Source organism: Anarhichas minor, unplaced genomic scaffold (genome assembly GCF_050575085.1).
Source record: "Anarhichas minor isolate MPS153535 unplaced genomic scaffold, ASM5057508v1 ptg000017l, whole genome shotgun sequence".
In the NCBI taxonomy this organism is placed as follows: domain Eukaryota; kingdom Metazoa; phylum Chordata; class Actinopteri; order Perciformes; family Anarhichadidae; genus Anarhichas; species Anarhichas minor.
Window position 1 is genome coordinate 10,408,598 of NW_027466463.1, and position 13,002 is coordinate 10,421,599.

General features: G+C 46.1%; 1 protein-coding gene across 3 annotated transcripts in view; it reads right to left on the reverse strand.

Moving 5' to 3' along the window:
* The window catches only part of raraa (retinoic acid receptor, alpha a), a 127,699-nt gene that overhangs the window by 71,541 nt on the left and 43,156 nt on the right, over positions 1 to 13,002 (reverse strand). The window lies entirely within an intron of this gene.

The following is a 13,002-nucleotide window of genomic DNA, read 5'->3' on the forward strand; positions in this document are numbered from 1 at the left end:
GTGTGCGATGTCTCGTCGCAGCTTTGTGTGCTCAAAGCTCATTAACAGTGACAGGCTACAAATACTGCAGGAGACGAGCCAAAAAACATAAAACGAAGAGAGCAAGTGCAAAAGAAAACTTTGCTAATTACAGCAGTCGCAGGGAAGCCAGAGGTGAGACCCAAGGCGTCGATCTGGGACCTCGAGAGATTTCTGCTGCAGAGTTTACTTCCAAATTAAGAGCAAGACGTGTACAAACAGACCTGTAACTAACCGCAGAAAAGCATGGGCGCACACGAGGGCACCGACAATTATACACCCGGAGAACACAATTATCATAAAGTGGTACACTAGCGCCGCAGTTTATACAAGAGTAAGAGAGAAGCTCCTCTTCAAAACAGCTTGTCATAACATGAGCAGGACTTACTGTAATGACCCTTTTATGAGTCAGTGGATGTAATGCGCAGCAGTAAAAAACATTGCAACAAACACACACACGGAATGCACTGAAAAAAAGCTCGAAGAATGTGTCTTTGCACGTACAGCGTGGCTCAGGAATGTGGCACTCTAGCATGAACCACACCAGGACATCATGGATTACCTCCTGCAAAGAGAGAGGGGTCAAGTCGGACATGTTTGTCTGCCTGTTCCCACTTGAACGGTGCACATAAAGCACCAGGATACGACAGGTGAGAGGGGGGGGGGGGGGGGGGGGGGGGCACGCTGGTGGCAGCCAAGTGACAAATTAAAAGAAAAAAAAAAAAAAACAGACAAAGTGTTTCACCACATGCAGGCAGAACGGCCTCAGCGCTCCTTAGGCAAATATTCTACAAGACTCTGAACTGCACCGGAGGGATGGACTCCCAGATATTCTTTCATATAGGAGTTTTGATGATGTGGTGGAGAGCGCTGTCCGGCATGTCGGTTTTAAATCTCCCGTAGGAGATCAAGCGGGTTGAGATCTTGAGTTCGATGAGTTGCGCTCCTGCTCGTACTCATAACTTATGCGGAACAGCGAGTGCATTCTTAATGTGAATGCAGTGGTAAGACCGTGTGTGTTACATGTGGTTGAACAGGATGGTGCGTCTGATCAGAATATAGTGAAACACTAATACCTTGACATACTTTAACCATGTATTTAATGTCGCGTGTGTGTTGTGAATTTGTTATGTTGATGTCTCATTCACTCAGGATTTCCCTTTAATTTGCCCTCCGTCTGTACAGTTGACGAAACTCTTCTTCATGGGTTCAGAGTGACTGACGCTGTGAAATTGGTCCCCACCAACATCTTCACTTGAGATGGACTACGAGCTGGCGGCTGGCTGTGCACTGGTGATGCAGTAGGACTTTGAATCCTCTTGCATCACATCTCTAGCCCTGATTCCCCCCCCCCCCCCCCCCCCGCCGTCACCGTCCTCCGTGTCAAGTCTTAAAACTCAAAACATCTTCAAGAGAGTCTTTGTCTCCGTGGCAGCATCGCTCCACCGTAACCGTCTTTGATTCCAGTCTTTGGTGTGGCCGTCAGAGAGCCGTTCTCAGGTATTCCACAGGGGCTGTGTCTGCATGCGTGTGTTACTCTATTCCTGCATGTAGGGAAAATGAGTAATCACTTATGAGAATGAGTTACCAGTCTGCAATAAGAGTGTGTGTGTGTGTGTGTGTAGTGCGGGCAGTGTATGTGGAGCCCTGATATGTCTGTTAATCAGATGGAGAGCTGATTTTATGGGCCTTGGCCTTCTATTAGCCGACTTATTGTTATTGATCGTGCTCTGTTGTATCCCTGTCGCTGTGAGCTGCTGTGTGCAGCGGTCAGTGGTTGTGGGCTGGGCGGTGCGCTCGTATTAGACCGAAAGCTTTAACATAATTTCTAAAAGCCCAGGGGAGTCGGGTATAGTTTTATTTGCTCCGGAGTGGACCCCTATTAAACCAGAAGAAACTTAAGAGGTAAGGCAACATGCCAACGTTGGCCATAGAGAGATATCATTTCTGCTTCCATAATACAGAGTAACACACAACCGTTACCATTATGAAATACGGCCTTGACGGACTGTACGTTGCACATTGGTGTGTTCATGTAAAATGCATCAGCACTGTCGAACATTTTCCCACTGAAGTGATGTAAAGCCATATATATATATTTTAATGCAACGCCCGGAGGCCACAGATGCTGAACTGGGTTCTTTCAATGAGGAACGACTGCTCGCTGGGAGACGAGGAGAACCCGCATGCTGGAAATGGGCCACTTCCTTCACCATTATCATTACAGCGTCGAGTGTGGGCCGCTCTGAATGATAAGCGACGGCAAACATTACCGTGCACTTACACCAGCGGCAACTTTGTTGGAGTGCACTAGCGGCTAATTCAGTTTTTTTCTGGTGTGGCAGTAAAAAACGACGGAGATGTTGTTGATAAAGCAAAGGAAGTGGCTGCAGCGCCAACAGTAATATAGAAGTTTCTACTCACGTGACTTTAGATTTAAACACTCGAGTGTTTATGTAAAGATCACCAGACAGTGAGGCGGCGACACAGGAACACATCCCGCTCAGGTAATCAAATCAAAAAGCATCCCGTTCAATGTCCCAAAATTGATGACATATGCAGCCTAATAAAGTAAAACATTTAACTGGAGCAAACATTCGAAAAGCATAACTAGAATTATGTTATGGCCAAAAACATGTTTTATATGAATTATAAATGTTATATTAAAAAAGTCAGAAAATAAGTGTATGTAAAAGAATGTGTATATAAAAATGAATCTTTGCATCGGAGTATTTATTGAGGCCCAGTGTATGGAGATAAGAATAGATGCACGTAAACAATATGTGATTGATGCAGCTGAAGCATTTCAAACACATTATGCAATCAGTGGTCTTTGCACTCATCCATGCATACACGCGCACACACACACACACACACACACACACACACGAAAGTAACAACAGGGCGTGGACAGAGTTAGAATGTGACTGAGCCCCTGTATAATCCCTCTGCCAGCGGTGAGGACAAAACACATACACACAATCGGTGGCACAAAGATCCGACCAAACACCAAACGAGGAATCAGGGCACAAACGAGGGCCCCGGATAATCTGCTGTGAAAAACTGCACACGCAACACCAAAGCTGGGTAAAGCTGCCGACATGCACTCCGCTGCATCCTCCCTCCTGTCAATGTTTCACAAACCAATCACAACCCTCACAAACATCTGTGTACTCTGATCCTACATTGGATGGGGTGCTCTGTAATCATGCATTATGTCAACCAACACACACACACACACACACACACACACACACACGCACACACACACACACACACACACACACACACACTGTTTATATGTGCGTATATACACACACAGCATATTAACATATAAACGCAAGTACCTCCGTGTGCACACATGCCCTCTTTAAACTCACTCTCCTTCTCACACACACGTGTACTTATCTCGCCAGGCAGATGCATGATGTATGTGTTCTATATGATACAGCTGACACACAAGGTCACTGACGTGGAGAGGGAGAGAGGGGATCAGTTGTTTGCATAATGCTGTACTTCTGCTGATCCCCATTGTGGCATATAGTGGTGCTAAAGTGCCATCAGGGCGGACAAGACATTCCTCATATAGAGATATAGATGTAAAACAAGCATAACAAAGAGGAAAGAGAGCTTTCTGTATGCCCAGTGTTGGATGTCGACATACGACTCATACACTTGCTTACTGCACTTACAGCAATACAACTGAGAAATGGCCCGGCGTCGTCTGAAAACAGGAATAGATAGCGTAGATTTAAAAGTGCAGCCTATAGAAGTGGGCAGGGACCCCTGGGGCCTAGAATTCAGCCATTAACGCACGTCTTTTCAAGAGAGTTTCTAACAATTCTGCCGCAGCCTCCATTTGTAAAGCCGTATCGGCCTCTTTGATCGCCATACAGCGAGCCCATATCGGCCAAATTCACTTCCAACAAGAGCTCACAGGCTAGATGCTGTATGAAGGGCAGCTCCCGAGGGAATGATCACTTACAGTATGGAGGAAAAGTAAACAAACAATCTGGGTCACTCGGTCTTATCTCTGTGTTTGGCATGAAACAGGCAGAGAGGAAGAAGGGTCAGAGGTCACGAGACACGAGATGCTGTAATTGGTTGTGACAGCAAACGCTGAATTAATAATCGGGAGACGCAGCAAATAGCAGCGTGGGGTCGGGGTGGACAGCACTGCAAACAGAGCCGCAGGGGAAGGCAAACGCAGCGCATGACATACAGAGAGATGCGCTGGTGTAATATATGTGTAATAAATAGACACGCGGGCACGTTTGAACGTACACACACACACACACACATACGTCCAAAGATCATAGAGGTCACTGACAGAAAGTAAAACAGACACGGGTAGCTGTCGAGGCTTGCAACAAAAAACACAGGGTGATTGTTGAGACAAAACACACACACACACACACACACACACACACTAACAAGTATGAACACTCACACCAACATCTACAATCTATATGTCTCCTGACGACCAATTATCTGGGATGTGTGGATGCTGCATATCTCTGTGTCAGGATGGCTCTAACTTCTCAGGCAATACCGCTTACGCTCCATTGCACAATGTTAAGTGTAATGGCACTGCTCAGAGATATGTAGTTCAGCCTGTGGTAACAAGTATTGAACAATTAACACAGTCTCAAGTCAATCGCTGTCACGTTGTTGTACGACACCTGCTACTTTATTAATGTTGCTCCTGTCCTGTTGACAACAGTACATCTGAAAATGGCCAACGTGCTGCGTCTGCGCTTTCCAATGACAGACATGCTGCTTCACATGTACAGGTACATACTCTGGTAATCGTCTCCGGTATCTCCGCCACGGTGACGTTAGTATTTCACCATTTAAGGTTGAGAAGCAGACTTTTTTTTTTTTATCTTGAATGGCCTCAACATAAAACCCACACAGATCTGTACAGAAGCCTCTCCACGGGGAGGGCTGCGGGGCTGCTGGCTCAGTCCCTAACAGCTCAGAGTGGGCTCCGACTCCAGCCCGTAAGGCTTCGGCAGTGTTACACATAATGGAAGTCGCTCGAGCGGGATGCATTGAAATTTTTATGAGGACGGCAGTGTGGGTGGACGTATATGTCAGAAGTGAGATGTGACATTGCGGGAGGGAACGTGTACGCATCAGCGCGTGTGCGTGCGTGTTGAGTGATGTACAAGTGGGAGACAAACACGTGTGTATAGATCAACAAGTGCCTCAGCATATGTGCGTTGTGTGCAGTCACGCATGCAGGCTGTGTGTGTGTGTGTGTGTATGTCCTGAATCACATTTGCATGTCATCTTATTGCCCTGGGGGGCGTCTTACAGTACGCTGCATTTACTGTACATTACATGCTCAGATGGGATGGGTTTTCTGCATAAAGACTTAACCACATGTGTGCGGGGGGGTAGATGGAGGCAGAGAGGAACACTTTGAAACGTCACTAACGGGGCTTCAGCTGATAGCTGTGAATTATTTAGGCCCGAAAAGGTGATGCAAGGCTAGTGAGAAGCCTGTGAGTCAGAGAGTGCTACTAATAGTTTGCACTACCTTTCCTCGGATAACCTCTCTTACTAAAAGATGGCGGAGACGCATTAAAACAAAGAATAGTGGGAAGAATTCCCAAAACTATTCAGCTAAAGCAAGATAGATAATTAATAAGACTAACCAGCCATATTCTTGAGGTATGCAGTAAATGAGGGGCCTTTAATAATATGTTATGAGGAATTACATTGTTTTATTTTCATTTTACCAGATAGTGGCGAGGTAAATAAGGTGTATAGTAGGCAATGTGCCCCTAATAATCCAGGAAGATTGTGGCATGTGATCACTCTCTTTCTTCTCATTCTATAGCACGTAAAAAATTCAAATAAAAACACTAAAAGGGAACAAAGGTGTAGTGATACATGTACTGTTGTCAACAGGTTTCCATGCAAAAAACTGTGATGCGTTAGCTGAAGTACAGTCACCGGACTTCGGTGAGAGAATTATAACCTTACTGTAAGTCAACCTTAGTAAAGGATGGGCCAACGTTTCGTTATTCCAAACATGTATCTAATGAAACTAGTATCTAAAGACACCACTTCTAAAAATACTAAATACTTCCCCCTCAGTGCACCTTCCCCCCCCCTCTGCTGCATCAAGATGTCCAGACTCATAGCGGGGCTGATGCATTGTGGGGGAGAGAGCGGGACGTGGGAGCTACCTCTCAGTGACGGCCAGAAAGTGTGGCACAAGAAGGCTAAAAGGGTGCTAAGTGCACATCCAGGGTGGTGAGAATACTCTTCTGCCAGGGCCCCCTGTGCTGGGTGACATTTCTGCTTCACCTCAGAAAGGTCAGCCTTTAATTATCTCAAATGCCAGCAAGCACTGCACCTGCAAAAAATAAACCCAGGGATGAGCTCTGTGTGTGTGTGTGTGTGTGTGTGTGTGTGTCAGGGTTAGATGGTAGCCTGCTTCCTTCACACATAATGAGCGCTACCGTGGCTGTCCGTGCAGAACTGGACCATCTGCCCACCTGCAGGCATGCAATGCGCATAGTCCCATAAACACACATCCGCAGCCAAACCATGACACCCACGCGCACTAGCTGTGTCAACCAAAGTCAATAAAACCTACAACTAAAGTCGCTCGCCAGCCCCGCCCCTTGAATAAAGAGTATCAGATGAGGAGGGTTAAATCCCATACACCGGCAGCTTCTAAGAACGTCTTGTGTTAAAATAGGCCGCAGGCAGTGTAGGTGTGACAGATTATAGACTTATAGATAGAAGAGCGTGGGCCAGCGCTTCTGCTAAATATGGGTCAGCTGTGCGCCCCACAGATGAGATTACTTTCTCCTTATCAATATATATAATATGGTTTACGGTGAGAATGCAGCTGGTGACATATCTGGCAGAGCAGCGCGTGCGGTGTTTGCTTTTGAGCCGCTCACTGTAGCTATTTAGCTCGGTCAATATTTGCAGGGGGGGGGGGCTATGGTAACAGAAAGCTCCCACACCCACATAAACACACTGCCCCGTACACTTAACACTCAGCCTCACACGTACACAACAACCCCAACCGCTCTGCCCAGAAAGTCCCACTCGTGCTCTCGGAGAGACAACAGATGAGATGGGACGGCGTGCGGCGAGCTCCTTGCGTCCGGGTTTTACACGCCATTTTTCACTCGCTCTGAGAAAACATGGAGGGCCAGTCCCTGTTGCTTACACAGCTGGCTCCATGGAAGGATTGCTTAATATGAAATATGAAGAGCAGAGAGGCTAGAGGGAGAGATGTTGGGAAGAAAAGAGGGCACGGAGCCAAGAGAGAGAGTGTGGGGGCGGGGGGAGTTAGAGGCTAAGTGTCCTCCAAACTGTGGGACATAGGAAGTGAGCAATACAGACACAAGGAGAGAAACGTGCTGGGAGGGGAGAGGGCACAAAAATTCCACAGGAAACAATACAGTGCGGAAGAGAATGCAACATGGCAACGCTAGATCTGGGAGGAGAAGAAGAGGAGCAGACGCAAGGAGGTCCAGAGAGACTGAGTGAGGAGCAAAGTGAGCGCAAACAGAACATGGAGCAGAAGAAGGTGTCCGAGTGGTGAGGGAGTCGTGCCTCCTGCGGTCCGAGGTCTGCAGTGCATGTTATCCTTTCCCAACAGTTCCACACCGCTCGTGCAGTGCTGCCTCACCGACCCTCTGGTACTGTCCTGAAAGCCTCTTGTTTCCTCAGCTCCTTCCCTCACCTCCTTTCCTGCTTTATCTGACAAAACCTCAAACTATAAAGTTTCTTTGTTACTTGGATTTGTTTGAAGAAACAGAACTGGGCTGTAGATATGTAGAATATGATGGCCCAGCTATGAGAATTAAATGATCATGTAGGACAGCGACTACATATATATATATATTATTGATTCATTCGGTCTATGAAATGTGTGTCTATGAACAGTGAAAATAAAAGATACAGCACCCTTATCTGAGTTTTGTCATGTTTATTATGATAGAAGAAAATCAAAATGTTTTAATAAAAAAATAATAACATGTGAAGTAAGAATCAGTGAGTGCTTTATGTAATGTAATAAAAACATGTAAGAGCAGCAGTCCCATACGAAAGTGGACAAGAAGGACAATCTTCTGTATGAATAATGTTCATCTCGATGTTTAGCTCGAGTGACAGAGAGTGGAGGTCATTGTAAATGGAGGATTGAGCTCTTAATCATTGTGACGGTAGAGAGTCAACTTCTCTACCGGCCGGTTACAATACAATGTTATGATACTGTCATATTCTGTATGCATAAACCAGATGTGCCAACACACACTAATATATGCGTGTGCCTATAATGTTGTGTCACCTTTGTGCACCTATCCAGGATATCAGCCTAACAATGTTTTGCGAAACACTTTGGCACATTTCAACACAGAAGATCCAACGATACGAGAGCGAGTGACGCACTAAGGAGCGGGGCCCCTTCCTGTTTATGCCGCCACTCGCCCGCTGAACGGATCAAACGAGATCTGCTCTCCTCCGAGCGGGTGTGACCTCTTAAGAGGGACAGCCTGCCGTTCCTCCAGGACAACTCGATACCAGTACGTCTCTTCAGTATACAAACAAACAGCACTGGCATACGAAGGAGGACATTATAATTCAAAACAGAGGACAGTTATTCGTTTATCAATCTGTGTGTGCTGCAGCCACGATTGTGGAATTGTGAATATGTTGGTATCAAGCGTGTGTGTATGTGTGTGTGTGCGCAAAGCAACAAGCCAGTGTGACTCACCAGCTTAAATGTCACTGTATTTCCAGAGGGCTCGTTAGAGTCTTGTTTACAGAAGGCTAAAATTCAATTACTTGAATGATCTACCGTATTGTGTTTGTAAGTGCGCCTGTACATCCGCGTGTTCATCGGGCGCTCATCTGCTCTCCACACCGACAGTGACAACGCTCCGGTGCGTGACGGTGGAGCAGAGAGAAGCCATCACACGACCAAAAGGGGGCTCTAAAACAGGCCAAGGACAGACACTCATGTGGCCCGTTTGCTCCAGCGTGGACTTCACGACATCGGTCTTACCCACCGGTGTGGACACACGTCAGATGGCAGCGAGATCCAGCGCTGCTGCCCGTTAACATCTGCATTTAAGGGCCCTGAGCAAACTAGGCTTCCCGCTGTGTGTCATCCTTCCCCAGGAGGGGGAAGAGGCACATTTCCTTAGCTCATGACCGATGCGGGAGCAGTATGTGGGGCACTGTGTGATCACTCTGCCTGCCGGCCGTGTGTACGCTTGTGTATTCGTCTGTGCTTGTGTTTATATGAAACATTGGAGAGAGCCCAGGGGTTTGTGGGTAGAAAGACACAGATAAATACTACCGAGTGGGAAACATGACCTCTCTAGAACACGCATGCATAACATATATTATGTGTGTATGCGTGTGAGATATTTATATATACTGTATATCCATCTGGCGGGCAAAACAATAACCCCAAAAAACAGGTGGATTCAGGCTTACATCCTGCTTAGTAATCATGATCAGCATGACCTTATAGATGAGTACATGTGTGTGTACGTAGTACTCAACAGGAAGAGAGAATTTGGAAGAAACAGAGAGAAAGATGGTGGTAAGAAAAACTAGGAGGGGGAGAAATGAAAAAAACAGCAACAAGAAACAAGCAAAACTGTGATACTCGTTGCTATCCACTGCTCTCCCTTTCTCATGCAGACACACACGGACACACACACACACACACACACACACACACACACACACACACACACACACACACACACACACACACTCATAGTCACACTCAAGGAACAAATATCAAGAATATTCCGGCCTCTCTTCCCTTGCCTGCTCTCCAGGAGTCATAAAACTCCCATTTAAAATGCATGGGCTCCATAAGCTTCCAGACCTATCTATTAACTCTGTTATAGTGTAGCTGGCTATAGCTGCTGACGGCAGCCAGGGAATGCTGCTTTCCATTAGGGCAGGGAGGGAGGGAGGGAGTGAGAGAGAGGGGGGGGGGGGGGGGGGGGGGAGGTGAGGAATGAGGGGAATGACAGAATTTACTCATTTTTCTTTTTCCCATGGCACTGCAATCTGATGCCTGCGCGTTAGGGCATGTGGAGGCAGGGACTTCAACATGTAAGCCTGCATAAGTATAAATATATAACTGTGTCAATGAAAGTGTGTGTGCGTGTGCATGCGTGCGCGTGTGCGTGTGTGTTTTGCAACTGCGCACGAGCCTGTGGCCGAAAAGTAATTGATTCGAGGGTTTCTGGGAGATTTTCAACAGTGTCCTTAGGTGCTCACCAGATGACTATTGATTGGTTAATTGATTGATTGGCATCCGGCGGACAGCGAGTCAACAACATCATCACTCTTCATATGGACCAAGGCGCACACACACACACACACACACACACACACACACACACACACACACACACACACACACACACACACACACACACACACCATCAGCTACATTTCTAAGACACTTTACACAGAATGTGTCCTCCTTAGAATCTTTAAATGAAACATGATAATGTACTTTTCAGAAACATGTAAAAATGCTTATACATTTATACATGAAGAAGTGTTGAGGGTATCTTTTCTTTTCTCTGCTTCCATTTTCCAACTGCAATGTATTTTGAAATTTTTTTCCCCCAGCCTTTTCCAACAAAGCTGCTTTGGTCATTAGATGTAATGCAATCACGGAAAAAAAACACTTCACTGTCATAGCAACTAAAAATAAAATGTGACTATTAACCACGAAAACAGAAAATGGCAGTTTTTCGCTCAACTGAGCAACCGTCCTCACCTAAGCGTCCTTGAGCAAAACACCGAACATCAACCTGCACTCGATACGAGCATCTGCTTAATGTCTTTGAATTAAAATGTAAATGAGCTTTTGGATGGTTCGGCTGATCTTCAACATGTCACTGTGCATCTCTTCTTGATGGTGCTATTTCCTGTCCTCAGCCCCACCTCTCTGTGCACGTGTAAGTCAAACACAGACTATGAAAATTAATGAGCGAGCACTTAAAGTAGTGGTGACACTTAGGAACAAGGCTCCTGTCCCTTTAATGGACCATATAGACAACGTCTGTGGTATTTCAATTAACAGACAATGGGATGCCACGAAATAATGACATATAGGAAGAGCGGAGTGACGTGTGGGGGCGAGCTGGTAACGGCGACACCTATCCCTTTAATGGACCATCGCGGTTGAGCGTAGACAATAGCGGCTAATAGGAAAAGTGAAATTATGATGTAGGCCCCTGTCTAAAGGGGTGAATGACACTTGGGAGAGAGGCTGTTACATCTTAATGCACTGCTGCCACCGGGATGAATCAGCTCCGCAATATGGGGGGGAGGAGGGGGGGGGGGGGGATTGAGACCATCTGAAGGCCACTAATAGCAGCCGCTGTCAGTATCACATTAACCTTGAGAACAGCCAGGGGACCGTGTTAGCCCCGCTGACCTCTCTTTTTCACACACACACACACACACACACACACACGATTCCCGTTATGTCCACATGTATGACTGAAGGATGACTCTGTGTGTGTGTGTGTGTGTGTGTGTGTGTAGGCGCTAGTATGTCTGTCCCTTTTCCTGTGTCTTATGAGCACCATCAGTGGGATTAAATCGGTCCATCACAGGCTGCTGTAACACCGTACAGGCTGTCTGTGGTGAAGTGAAAGCACCTCAGCCTCTCCTGTTGGCCCCCAGGGTTCGGGTCCATGAAGACCAATAACAGCACTCCCTGAGCTAATTCTGTGTACACAGATGTGCACACGCGCCTACAAATGTCCTCATCAGCTCACAATGGAACAACAGCGAGCTACATTTGTGTGTAGTTGTGTGCGAGTTTGACAAAATAAATACGACAAAAACTATAAAAACATGGAAAAATCCGGGTTTTTCTATCCAATCCTAAACCAAATCTGAATTAAACAATGTTCACTGTCTTGTATTCACCTTGAAAACAACAACGTGCATACTTCCCACTCATGTATTTGATTAAAAAAAGATGTAGTTATGCGTCAATCAACCTGAAACATGAACAGCATCCGGCTCTTATCCATCAGAGACACGTACAACAAATTCATTCCTTGTAGTACAATCTGCTAAGATGCCAAACAAATGTCAACTTTGGCATTTTGGAGACAAAAAGCAAGACCTAGCTTTAGTGAAAGCTGGTTACGGTTTTCTGTCTGGCAACAAGGATCCTGTGTTGAGGATTGACTGGGCCGGCCGATGCCCATGTGTTTTCAGTCAACTTTCGGGAGGAAAGACAGAATGTGGCAGATAAAGGGAGGGCGGCTTAGAGGAGGAGACAGGAAAAACAAAGAAGCATTTAAAAAAAAAAAGAAAATGGTTGGAGTGGCTCCCTGGGAGAACGAGCGAAAGCCTGATCAAACACAGCAATGGCCCAATTCTTCGGCTACCCATCGCGGAGAACAGGGATCAAAGAAGATCAACTCGCTGACATCGAGGAGGCCGACATTTTCTGTCTCGGCGGAGGAGGAGGAGTCTCACCGAAAGTGGCGAAGAGACTTAGACTTTAATGTGCTTGATAACAAAAGCGTCTTGTTTTGTGTGCCTTGAACACTGTGAGCTCACAAGCGATCCTGAGTTATCACGTACTGGAGGTTGGCAAACAGCTGCTACTACAACAAAAACATCTGGCAACCTCCACTACAACCTGAAATGTTCTTGTTTTCAGAATTCTGGTGACAAAAACATATGAATAGAGCAAAGTGACACTGTTCTGCACCACGTGACAGGCAGTGTAACATACGGACAGCTCCGGGTGCTGAAATGAGGTATAGTAAACACGGCAGAAGTTAACTTTATATAAAATTAAACAAAGACTGTATTTCTTTAACATTCTACCCAAAAAATAACTTTCAAACGTGTTGATGCAAAGAAGAATAACTACAATCAAATAAAGGCGTTTAACGCGGGTTAAGATTTAGTCGACTTGGTAACGTCACCCAACTT